Genomic DNA, 12,820 nt, shown 5'->3' on the forward strand with positions numbered 1-12,820 from the left:
AAAGTCCACCAGCCTCTTCTTTGTCTTACTGATGTTGAGCTGCAGATTATTCAGCTTGCACCAATTGATGAAGTCCTTTGCCAGGACCCTGTATTCATCCTTCACAGAACTTCTGCAGATGAGATGATTCGGTGTAGTATCTAAAATCTGAGGCATACAGAGAAAACAGGAAAGGAGCCAATACAGTCCCCGTGGGGCCCCAGTACTGTTATGTCTGACACACAGCTCTGAGACAGCACTAACTGTGCTGTCAGTCAGGTCGTCCATAATCCAGGATATAATGGATGACATAGATGAACAGTTTATTTGCCTGGCACCAGGCCTCAAGCTCTTCCATTTCCTCGTTGTAGACTGTCTCATCGTTGTTGGTGATGAGCCCACCACTACTGTCGATGAAATTGATAATGTGATTGCTTCCGTGTTTGACGGCCCAGCCGTGCGTACAAGAGTCCTGCAGGTTGGAACAACTTTCCCCCTGCCTTTAGATATCTCAATGGAAAATAATCATCACAATTGTTTTCTGTTTTGCTCTAATTGTTTAATTTAATTATATATGTATTTATGTATCATTGTAATTTACAGGGTTTTTTTTATTATATATTGCACTGTATTACTGCTGCCAAACAACAAATGTCATGACATAGGCCAGTGATATTAAGCCTGATTCTGGTTCTGAGCAAGGTATTGCAATGGCTTCAGCACAAAACACACTGTGGATTTCCAGCATTTGCAGAATCTTTTGTACTTATGAACTTCTATAAGCAGACACTTTAAACCAAATAGTAAATATGCAATCTTAGGCAAAGAGTGACAATAAAGGGAGTCTTTTCTGACTGGCTGCCAGTGACTAGTGGTGTTCCACAGGGGTCTGTGTTGGGACCATTTGGATGATGAAATCGATTGCTTGGTTGTAAAGTTTGTGGACGTTATGAAGAAAGATGGAGGAGCAGGTAGTATTGAGGAAGTAGAGAGGCTACAGAAGGACTTAAATTAGGAAATGGGCAAAGAAGTGGCAGATGGAATACAGTGTTTAGAAGTGTATAGTCATGCACTTTGGTAGAAGACATAAAAGGGTTGATTATTTTCTAAATGGAGAGAAAATTCAAATGTTTGGGGCACAAAGGGACTTGGGAGTGCTTGCGCAGGATTCCCTAAAGGGTGATCTGCAGGCTGAGTCTGTGGTGAGGAAGGCAAATGCAATGTTAGCATTCATTTCAAGAGGACGAGAATATAAAAGCAAGGATATAATGTTGAGACTTTGTAAAGCACTGGTGAGGCCTCACTTGGAATAGTGTGAGCAATTTTAGGCCCCTTATCTTAGAAAGGATGTGCCTAAACTGGAGAGGGTTCAAAGGAGTTTCACAAAAAATGATTCTAGTATTGAATGACTTGTCACATGAAGAGTGTTTAATGGCTCTGGGCCTGTATTCACTGGAATTCAGAAGAATGAGGGGTGACCTCATTGAAACCTATCGAATGGTAAAAGCTCTTGATAGAGTCAATGTGGATATTTCCATTGGGGGGAGGGTCTAAGACTAGGGGGCACAGCAGACTACAGGGGTGTCCCTTTAGAACAGGGGTGAGAAGGAATTTCTTTAGCCAGGGTGGTGAATCCAGGGAATTCGTCGCCACAGGCAGCTGAAGAGGCCAAGTCATTATGAATATTTAAGGATACAGAGGGTCAGGAGATTGGGATGGAGAGGAAAAATAGATCAGCCATGAGGAAATGGTGGAGCACACTCAATTGACCAAATGGCCTAGTTCTGCTCCTATATCTTATGGTCTTATGTTGTGACCAAGATAGAAACTTACAAGTGCTGACCAATTTCCTGATACTTTAGCACCATCACGGATCACATGCTTGACTTAGCTAGTTTGAAAAGCAATAAATACCACATCATCAAGTCCTTGTATTCAAAGTGAAGGTTGTAATCAGAATTGTTTACACAGTAGATAATCACACAGCCTGCCATGAATCTTGGCTTTGGAACAAATGCACTGTAGCTAAGCAATGTGCACCCAGGATGTACATAGTCAGGAATCTCTGCAAGACATTGATTGTCATGGCAGGTCAATCTTCACATCCTGCTCCAAGTTAGCTTCTTTTGGAGGCCAGCACAAGCCGCACATCTGCTCATCCTGCTAATTTTCACAAATACAATTCACTAACCCCAAACCAGCAATGGTGTCTGCAAATCATCTAAAGGACCTGTCCTATTGTTTGTTCCACTGGCAAATAGGATTCAAGGATGCAGACCCAGGAAAATAGAAATGGAAAAGCCTTAATGTAATGTGACACTGGTATTGGTTTATTAAGGTCACAGAAACCAAGATACCATGAAAGGTTTGTCTTTGCATACTGTTCATACAGATCAGATCATCACATTGAGGATGAAAAATGTAATGCAGAATAAGGTACAAAAACTACTGAAAAAGTGCAGAGCAGATAAATAACTAAAGCATAAGATCATAACAAGGTAGACTGTGAGGACAAGAGTCCATTTTATCATACCAAGAGGTCTGCTTTTGAGTCTGGTAACAGTGAGATAGAAGCTGTCTGTAAGCCCGGTAGTTTGTGCTTTCAGGCTTCTGCCCAGAGGGAAGAGGGGAGAGGACAGAACATCCAGGGTGTGTGCCAGGTGTGCTGGCTGCTTTATTGAGGAACTGAGAAGTTTAAACAGATCCACAGAGGCTTCCTGTGAGGTGCTAAGTTGTGTGCACAGCTTTTTGCAGTTTCTTGCCATACCAAACAGACAGAATTATTTCAATGGTGCATCAATAAAGATAGAAAGAGTCAATGGGACATGCCAAATTTCTTTAACCTCCTGAGGAAGTAGAGGTGTTGGTGAGCGTTTTTGGCCATAACACCAATGAGCTCAGGTCAGGGCAGACTACTAGTGATGTTCACACCTGGTGACTTGAAGCTCTCAATGCTTAAGCACATTTTACCCCATTGTCTCTCATGTCTTTCAGGTCCCACTGCCAGCTCTTGTGTCCTTAGAGACTCAACCTTGCTCCCATCCCATCTTCCTTGAACACCCCCAACCCTCCCCTCTCCTCTGACACTACCACCCTCTCTCACCCATGCCAGGTCTTCACCACTCCCTCCGAGCTTCCCCTCTCTGAGGCAGAATGTTCTGTCCTCAATAAGGGCCTCAGCTTGCCCCCCTGTACCCACACCTCACTGAGTTCCACGCCTACCATGACACTGAGCTTTTCTTCCACCACCTCTGTCTCCAAGCCTACTTCTCTGGCAACGACCCTCCAGCCCAAACCGACGACCCCTTCTCCTGCTTTTAACCTTTCTCCTCTTCCTGGACACCCCGCTCTGATCTTCTGCCTGCTCTGGATCTCCTCATTGCTAACTGCCGATGGGACATCAACCATCTCATCTTCACCACTCCTCTCTCCTATTCCAACCTCACTCCTTCTGAGCGCACTGCTCTCTGCTCCTTCTGCACTAATCCTAACCTCATCATCAAACCCACAACAGGCCCCCACTAAGGAGCAGGAGGCCATTGTCTCCCACACCATCACTGACCTTATTGAATCTGGGGATCTCCCATCCACTGCCACCAACCTCATAGTTCCCTTATCCCACCCCTCCCATTTCTACCACTTCCCCAAGATCCACAAACTCACTTTTCCAGGTAGACCCATTTTTTCTGCTCATTCCTGCCGCTCCAAACTTATATCTGCTTACTTCAACTCAGTTGTTAATCTCCTGATTCAGTCCCTTCCTACCAACATTCGTGACACTTCACACACTCTTGATCTTTTCAATGGCCCCAAACATCTTATTTCCAACATGGATGTCCAGCTCCTACACACCTCCACCCCACTCCCCCATCAGAAGGGCCTCAAAACTCTCCATTTCTTTCTGGACACCAGACCCATCGAATTCCCCTCCACCACCACTCTCCTCTGTGTGGCAGAACTGGTCCTCATTCTCAATAGTTTCTCCTAGGCTCCTCCCACTTCCTTCAAACAAAAGGAATGTGCATGGGTCCTAGCTATGCCTGCCTTTTTGTTGACTACATGAAACAGTCTATGTTCCAAGCCTACACTGCTGTCACTCTCCAACTCTTCCTATGCTACACTGACAACTGCATTGGTGATGCTTCCTGCGCCCATGCACACAGCTCATCGACTTTCCCTCCAACTTCCACCCAGCCCTCAAATTTACCTGGTCCATTTCTGACACCTCCCTCCCCTTTCTCGATCTCTCTGTCTATCTCCGGAGAATCTACTGATGTCAAATATACAGCTCACAGCTACCTGGACTGTGCTTCTTCCTACCCTGTTACTTGTAAAACTGCCACCTCCTTCTGTCTTTTCCTCCATCTCCACTGCATCTGTTCTCAAGGTGAGGCTTTTCAATTCAGAATGAAGGAGGTGTCCTCCTTCTTCAAAGAAAGGGGCTTCCCTTCCTCCACCATCAACACTGCCCTCAACCACATCTCTTCCATTTCACACAAGTCTGCTCTCACCAAACCCTCTGCCACCCAACCGGGGATCGTCCTCACCTACCACTCCACCAGGGGTTGGGTTCCTCTTGTCCTCACCTACCACTCCACCAGGGGTTGGGTTCCTCTTGTCCTCACCTACCACTCCACCAGGGGTTGGGTTCCTCTTGTCCTCACCTATCACCCCACCAGGGATTGGGTTCCTCTTGTCCTCACCTACCACCCCATCAGGGGTTGGGTTCCCCTTGTCCTCACCTATCACACCACCGGGGATCGTCCACACCTACCACCCCCCCCCCCCCCCCGGGGATCGTCCTCACCTACCACTCTACCAGGGATTCGGTTCCTCTTGTCCTCACCTATCACACCACCAGGGATTGTCCTCACCTACCACCCCACCAGGGATTCGGTTCCTCTTGTCCTCACCTACCACACCACCAGGGATTGTCCTCACCTACCACACCACCCGCCTGTGTTCGGCACATAATTCTCTAACTTTCGCCATCTCCAACAGGATCCCACCACCTTTCCCTTCCTCCCCACCACTTTCTTCTTTGTGCAGGGATCGCACCCTATGTAACTCCCTTCTCAGTTTGTCCCTCCCCACGGATTTGCCTCCTGGCACTTATCCTTGCAAGCAGAACCTGCCCCTACACCTCCTCCCTCACTACCATTCTTGGCCCCAAACAGTCCTTCGCCTGTGAGTCTGTTGGGGTCATATACTGTATCCAGTGTGGCTGCCTGTATATCGGTGAGATGGGAGACTGCTTTGCCAAGCACTTATACTTCATCCATCAGAAAAAGCCAGATCTCCCAGTGGCCACCCATTTTAATTCCACTTCCCATTCCCAATCTGACCTGTCAGTCCATGGCCTCCTCTGCTGCCATGATGAGGTTATGCTCAGGTTGAAGGAACACCTTAGATTCCATCTGGGTAATCTCCAACCTGATGGCATGAACACTGATTTCCCAATATTCCAGTAATGTCCCCCCACTTCAGCATTCCCCATCCTCTTTTCCTTCACTCACCCTATCTCCTTGCCTGCCCATCGCCTCCCTCTGATGCTCCTCCCTCCTTTTCTTTCTTCCATGGCCCTGTGTCTTCTCCTATCAGACTCCCCTTCTCCAGTTTTGTATCTCTTTACTTCACCCGTCACCCCATCCCAGTTTCACCAATCACCAATCCTCCCCTCCCTCCACCTCTGACTCCTCAGTTCTTTTTCTCCAGTCCTGCTGAAGGGTCTCGGCCTAAAACATCAACTGTTTACTCTTTTCCATAGATGCTGCCTGGCCTTCTGAGTCCCTCCAGCATTTTGTGTGTGTTACCCCGTTGTTGTTCCTTTTCACCTTGAGAGAGGCATGGAGCATGGGTTTGCCATTTTCGCCGTTGGCTCCCACAAAAGTACTTCATCAATTTCAGCTTCTGTTTTTTTAGTGCATTGTTATTTTCTCCTCCATAAATCCAACCACTCACACTAATATAAACAGGCAATATTCAGCAGGTCAGGCAATATGTGGAAAAAGTAGCTGAAGCTAATAACATTTCATCAGTCATTGACCTGAGGCTGTGTAACTTGTGAGCTCTCAGTTCATGGAGGATCTCCTGCAAACAAAGCTTCTTTGGCCAGACAGTAGCCACCTCAGCAGGCGGTCTTGCCTGTCACCACAGCAGCTACCTGCTTGCCAACAATGCCAGAATCTCACTGCACCATGGCGGTGTAGTCTTGCAAGCTTTATATCAAGGGGGATTCCCACTCTTCAGTGATCCTGCTCCCTGCATCCAGCTGGAGGAGGTGGTGCATGTGCAATGAATTTGGCTAATCTTGCCCAGAATGTCAGCCTACAAAAGGAAAGATATTAAGTGCAGAAACTAGTCCCAATTCAAATGTTTTGCTAAAGATTTTAAACGCATGCTTTCTCCAAACAATTGATTTGAAAACCCTAAGACATACCTTAATCCTTTCTAAGGGCTGGGGGAGGGGAAGAGTAGAAGATTGGAGCTTTCTTTTTATCCCTCATGGCTTAGAAATGTCACTGTATCCTTGATAAACAAAGTTTGAGCCGGTTTGAAGAACAGCAAGGAATTTTTGTTATGGTTTCAACTTATCAATACAGGGTATCAGGCCTATTAACTTTCTCCTTTGTGGATACTGCCCAATTTGCGGTGGGGTTTCTGGTTTTATTTCTGATTTTCAGCAGTTGCAGTATTCTCCTTCCATGGAGTTAAGTCTCTATGGCAATAAAATTGAAAGATGATCTGGGCGTTGAGTGACGTGGAAGCCAACAGTCTGATTGTGGTTCCCTGCTTTCTTACAGTGCGGCCCTATGGGTCAGTCTGGTCATACTGCAGCCCTCTGGACATGGTATCAATCTGCTGGTCAGTTCGGCTGCAAGTTGTCCTCAAAGATTCTAGCTGGCAATGTCTATCCATGGGCCTCGACAGGGAGGGGAGGGGTATACCTTGTGCAAGCACTATGCCAGCTCCTCAGCTTCCCCTGACCCCTGACGATTCTACCAGCACCCTCCTTTCAGCTATTCAAAAACAACACTCACCAGTGGCTAGAAATGTGTTGTTTGCAGTAGAGTACATCTTTAAAGGTTTCTGAAAAATTCACACCTGTTGTGCTGCTTGCCGAGAATAGTGAGAATCTGCAAGTGTGGGCCTCATGTTCAAACTGACACCACCACTCCGCTTTGCTTACCCAACCACAGCGTAGTGTGAACTTCACAAATGCAAGTCTCTCCAACAATCTTCAGGAGACCTGCAGTGCCATACGAACACCAAAACTATACTTTGTCTCAAAATGTGAATATTGGGTTAAGGGCATGAAAAGAATAACAGATAGCTGATCAAAATTATTTACTTGCTTATAATAAAGATACATAAAGGCATATTGGATAGTAAGATGGTTATTAGTAAACATTTCAACGTAATGTTGCAGCTCTATAAAACCCTGGTTATACCATGCTTGGAAGATTGTGTTCAGTTCTGGATGTCTCATTATAGGAAGGATGTGAAAGCTATATAGAGAGGGTATAATGCTTCCTGGATTAGAGAGCAAATCTTATGAGGATAGTTTGAGCAAGTTAAGACTTTTCACTTTGGAGCAAAGGAGAATGAGAGGTGACTTGTTAGAGGTGTACAAGATGATAAGAGGCGTCTATTGAGTGGGCAGCCAGAGACATGTTTTTCCAGGACAGAAATGGCTGAGTAATTTTAAGGTGGTTGGAAGAAAGTATATGCTCCAACTAATACATCTATGTACACGTACAGTCATTGCTGAACATTACTGGATTCCCAGTTTCAGTTTTGATATTCTATCTGTTGCTCGTTCTCATTTTGCCATTTGAGCAATTTGTTCTTTTTTCGCGCATCGCTTGATGTTTTCTTGAACAGGTTCCAATGTCTTTCTTTCTTTCATGGCTGCCTGCAGGAGGACAAATCTAAAGTTGTATTCTGTATACATACTTTAATAATAAATGTACTTTAAATCTTTTGCTTATTCAGATACAGAGATCAGTTTCCAGGCCACGTTGGTCAAGAGCTCCCTGCTTTCTTTACATAATTCCTCCCTATGATTCCATAACTTTCACTGCTTCTAAGTCTAAACTTTAATTGAAGCAGTTTTGTAACCTAATCTTTTTCTTTTAGCTTTTCTAATGTGATAATAATGCACAATATTTTTAGAACATATTTATTTTTATCTTTGGGTGCATTAGGTATAAAATATTGGACATTGTTATCTACATTTTATTTGTTTTTTATTTAAAGATATAGGCCCTTCCAGCCCAATGAGCCTGCACCAACCAATTACGTTCATGTGACGCATTAACCTAGTAACCCGAAGGCTTTTGTAGTGTGGGTGGAATCTGGAGCACCCAGAGGAAACCCACGCTGTCACAGAGAGAACGTGCAAACTCCTTACAGACACCTGGGTTATTGAGACTCTAATAGTGCTGCAGTAACTATTACATTACTGTTGCCCTCATTTCCGCATTTTAGTGGGAAATCACTTTGCCTATCTCTTGTGGAGAATGAGGATTGTGTGGGCAGATTCTTTAAATAACTTACACTAGTTGAATCTTTTAAATGGATTAATTTATTACTATTTTAAATTATTTAAAAGTGTTTCATCCATTTCTAAATATCTCTGATCATGAAAGACATTTGGAAACAGATGACTGGGCCTTTTGACATCATGAGCTATGAGGGTATCTCCAGGCAAAGCACAAAGATTACAGAGAGAAGGCAAGAGAATGGGGTTGAGAGCTTTAAAAAGACCCAAGACTGAAAGATGTGACTCACACAGAACTTCCCATCTTGGAGTCTACTTGAACATTTTGACAGGAGCTATTGTCAAATTTCTGCCTGAGGCAGTCTCAGTACAAAGGAGAACGGCCCAGTGTGATGAAGGAGTGTTGAATGATGCAATGCCATTAGATAGAACAGCTGAATAAACCACATACACCTATTTATCAAACCCATCACTGAACTTAAATGATTCTGAACATCAGGTATATTTAAATACTACTTTAAAAATAGAGAAAGTTGAAGATGCAAATATTTTGAAACAATAAAGCATGCAATTACGTTTGTACTTATGAAAGTTACGGAGAGAGTTTGAGCAAGTTGGGGTTTTTCCATTGGAGCACAGGAGAATGTGGGGTGATCTTACAGAGTTGTAAAAAATCATGAATGGCATTGATAGGGTGAATGTGCAGTCACTTCCCTAGGGTTGGCGAATTCAAGAACTAGACAGCATGGGTTTAAGGCAAGAAGGGTGAAATTTAATAAGAACCAGAGGGGCAACTTCATCACACAAAGGCCACTCAGTGTATGAGATGAGCTGCCATTGGAAGTGCCTAGGGCAGGTATATTAACATTTAAAATACAATTGGTCAGACACTTACATGGGAAAGATAAAGGGAACATGGGCCAAACGCAGACTAATGGGACTAGTTCAGGTGGGTCAACAGGGAGCAGTTGGACTGGACTCTATGACATTATAATTTATAAACTGCAAACTAGACGATTCTTCCCCTTTATCCTATCAACTATTCTTCCCCATTGAAATGAGCAAAGACGTGGCTCTTGGCCCTTATCTCATTAGGGGTGGATTTGGTTCTGGAGCTGCAGCAAGTTCATGCTTCTCCATATTGAATTCCGGAGAGCATCGGAAACAGCTCAGAGAGGAGCTTTCAGTGCCAATGCAGGAACAACAGCACTCAGAAATGGCAACAATTCCACACTAAACTGGTAGCAGCAATTTCTGACTTCTCTTATAGGCCATTTGCACTTTGACCTTTACAATCTCCTATCAGTTCATCCTTGGGGTTTTCCTTAATCCTGCCCACCAAGGCTTCCTCATGGCCCCTTCTGGCACTCCTAATTTCATTCTTAAGCTCCTTACTGCTCGCTTTATAATCTTCTAGATCTTTACCATTACTTAGTTTTTTGAACCTTTTGTAAGCTTTTCTTTTCTTGACTAGATTTTCAACAGCCTTTGTATGCCACAGTTCCTGTACCCTACAATCCTTTCCGTCTCTTTGGAATGTACCTATACAGAACTCCACGCAAATATCCCATGAACATTTGCCAGATTTCTTCTGTACATTTCCCTGAGAACATCTGTTCCCAATTTATGTTTCCAAGTTCCTGCCTGAAAGCTTTATATTTCCATTTACTCCAATTAAATGCTTTCCTAACATGTCTGTTCACATCCCTCTCCAATGCTATGGTAAAGGAGATTGAATTGTGATCACTAACTTCAAAATGCTGTTCCACTGAGAGACCAGACGCCTGACCAGTTTAATTTCCCAATACCAGATCAAGTACAGCCTACCCTCTTGTAGGCTTATCTACATATTGTGTCAGGAAACCTTCCTGAACACACCTAACAAACTCGACCCCATCTAAACTCCTTGCTCTAGGGAGATGCCAATCAATATTTGGGAAATCTTAATTTCCCAGCACAACAACCCTGTTATTATTACACCTTTTCAGAATCTGTCTCCCTATCTGCTCCTCAATATCCCTGTTATTCTTGGGTGGTCTATAAAAAACACCCAGTAAAGTTATTGACCCCTTCTGGTTTCTAACTTCCAACCAGAGACTCAGTAGACAATCCCTCCATGATTTTCTCCTTTTCTGCAGCTGTGACACTATCTCTGTTCAACAGTGCCACACTCCCACCTCTTTTGCCTCCCTCCCTGTCCTTTCTGAAACATCTAAAGCCTGGCACTCTTAGTAACCATTCCTGCCCCTGAGCCATCCAAGTCTCTGTAATGGCCACAACATCAAACTCCAAGTGCTGATCCACGTTCTAAACTCACCCGCTTTGTTGATGATTCTTCTTGCTTTAAAATAGACACATCTCAAACCATAGTGTTTCCCTTCTCTATCACCTGCCTATCCTCCCTCTCACAATGCCTACTAGCTTTCTCTATTTGTCAGCCAACCGCCCTTTTCTGTGTCTCTTCAGTTCAGCTCCCACCCCCCCCCCCCAACAATTCCAGTTTAAACTCTCCCCAGTAGCCTTAGCAAACCTCCCTGCCAGGATATTGGTCTCCCTGGGATTCAAGTGCAACACGTCCATTTTGTAAAGGTCACACCTGCCCCAGAAGAGGTCACAATGATCCAGAAATCTAAATCCCTGCCCCCTGCTCCAATCCCTCAGCCACACATTTATCCTCCACCTCATTCTATTCCTATTCTCACTGTCGTGCGGCACAGGCAGTAATCCCAAGATTAATACTACCTTTGAGGTCCTGTTTCTCAATTTCCTTCCTAATTCCCTGTAGTCTGTTTTCAGGACCTCCTCCCTTTTCCTACCCATGTCATTGGTAGCTCTGGCTGTTCTCCCTCCCACTTCAAGATATTGTGGACACGATCTGAAACATCCCGGACCCTGGCACCTGGGAGGCAAACTACCATCTGTGCTTCTTTCCTGTGTCCACAGAATCACCTGTCTGACCCTCTAACTATAGAGTCCCCTATCACTGCTGCCATCCTCTTCCTTTCCCTACCCTCTGAGCCACAGGGCCAGACTCTGTGCCAGAGGCACAGCCACTGTTGCTTCCCCCAGGTAGGCTGCTCCCCCCCCCCACAAACAGGAGTACTTATTGTTAAGAGGGACAGCCACAGCGATACTCTCTAGTATCCCTTTCATGACTGTTACCCACTTAGATAGAGCTCCTCTCTATCAGCTCCTCACTCTCCCTGACCAGACGGAGGTCACCGAGCTGAATCTCCAGCTCCCTAATACAGTCCCTAAGGAGCTGCAACTGGACGCGCCTGGTGCAGATGTGGCCATCCAGGGGGCTGGGAGTCTCGCAGACATCCCATATCTGACACCCAGTACAGAACATTGACCTCATGGACACACTTCCTGTTTCTATTCCTCATGGGTAACTTACCTCACTCACCTCGATCTGTTATCACCGAAACCCAAATGAGCCAAAGCCCTACCACTCTGCCTCAGTTCACTTCGTCAATGACTGGGCAGAGTCTCCCTTTTATGCTTGAACCTTCCCTGCTATCTAACTCACAACTGGTGCTCCGGCTATTGCCGCTGATAGGCCATGTACAATAGACAAACACTCTCCAAGCTCCCTTTCCTAAATAACCACCTCCGACCTGCGAGAAAACCCTCTTGGTAAAGCTCTGTTGACATCGCCGATAGGCTACGTACAATTGTTTACCCCTAATTACCCTTGAAGTTAAATTAGGCAGTATAGTAGTGTAGCAGTTAGCACAACTGCCAGATTGGATTCCTGTCACTGTCTGTAAGGAGTTAGTACATTCTACCCGTGATCCTGTCAGGTGCCTCATTTCCCCTCTATGCTCTGAAGAGTTGTTAGAATCACTGAGTTGTTAGCATGCTCTATTGCCACTGAAAGTGTGACCTCTCTTGTACAACCCTCTGACTTGACACAAAAATGAAGCATTTCACTGTACGTTTCTTTCTACACAAGACAAATAAAGTTAATCTCTTTCATCTCAACTTAGAAATGATGATGTGGAAGATCTGGAGTCCTACATCAGCCAGATTGGGTAACAGATTTCATTCCTTGAAGGATGTCAGTGAACCAGCTGGGTTTTTAACAACAATCCAATAGTCTAAAGGGTACTATTGCTGAGATGAACTTTTTTATAACTTAATTATTTGTTCAGCTGCCTGGAGGGGATTAAACACATCTGGATCAAGGATCTAGACCCTTGAAAGCTAGTCCAGTAAACACTTCATTACTGCACTCCAATAACTAAATGAAGGTTAAAAAAATAACAGAAATTGGCACCACAGTAACAAAGGTTGGCGTAAAGCTACTGCAACTCGGGACATCAGAGTTCAGAG

The 12,820-nt window shown here is 44.7% G+C and overlaps 1 protein-coding gene across 2 annotated transcripts in view; it reads right to left on the reverse strand.

Moving 5' to 3' along the window:
- LOC132378048 (calcium/calmodulin-dependent protein kinase type 1-like) overlaps window positions 1-12,820 on the reverse strand; it is a 236,646-nt gene that overhangs the window by 214,002 nt on the left and 9,824 nt on the right. The gene's annotated exons all lie outside the window — the stretch shown is intronic.

The sequence above is a fragment of the Hypanus sabinus genome, chromosome 19, assembly GCF_030144855.1.
Source record: "Hypanus sabinus isolate sHypSab1 chromosome 19, sHypSab1.hap1, whole genome shotgun sequence".
NCBI classification, from domain to species: Eukaryota; Metazoa; Chordata; class Chondrichthyes; order Myliobatiformes; family Dasyatidae; genus Hypanus; species Hypanus sabinus.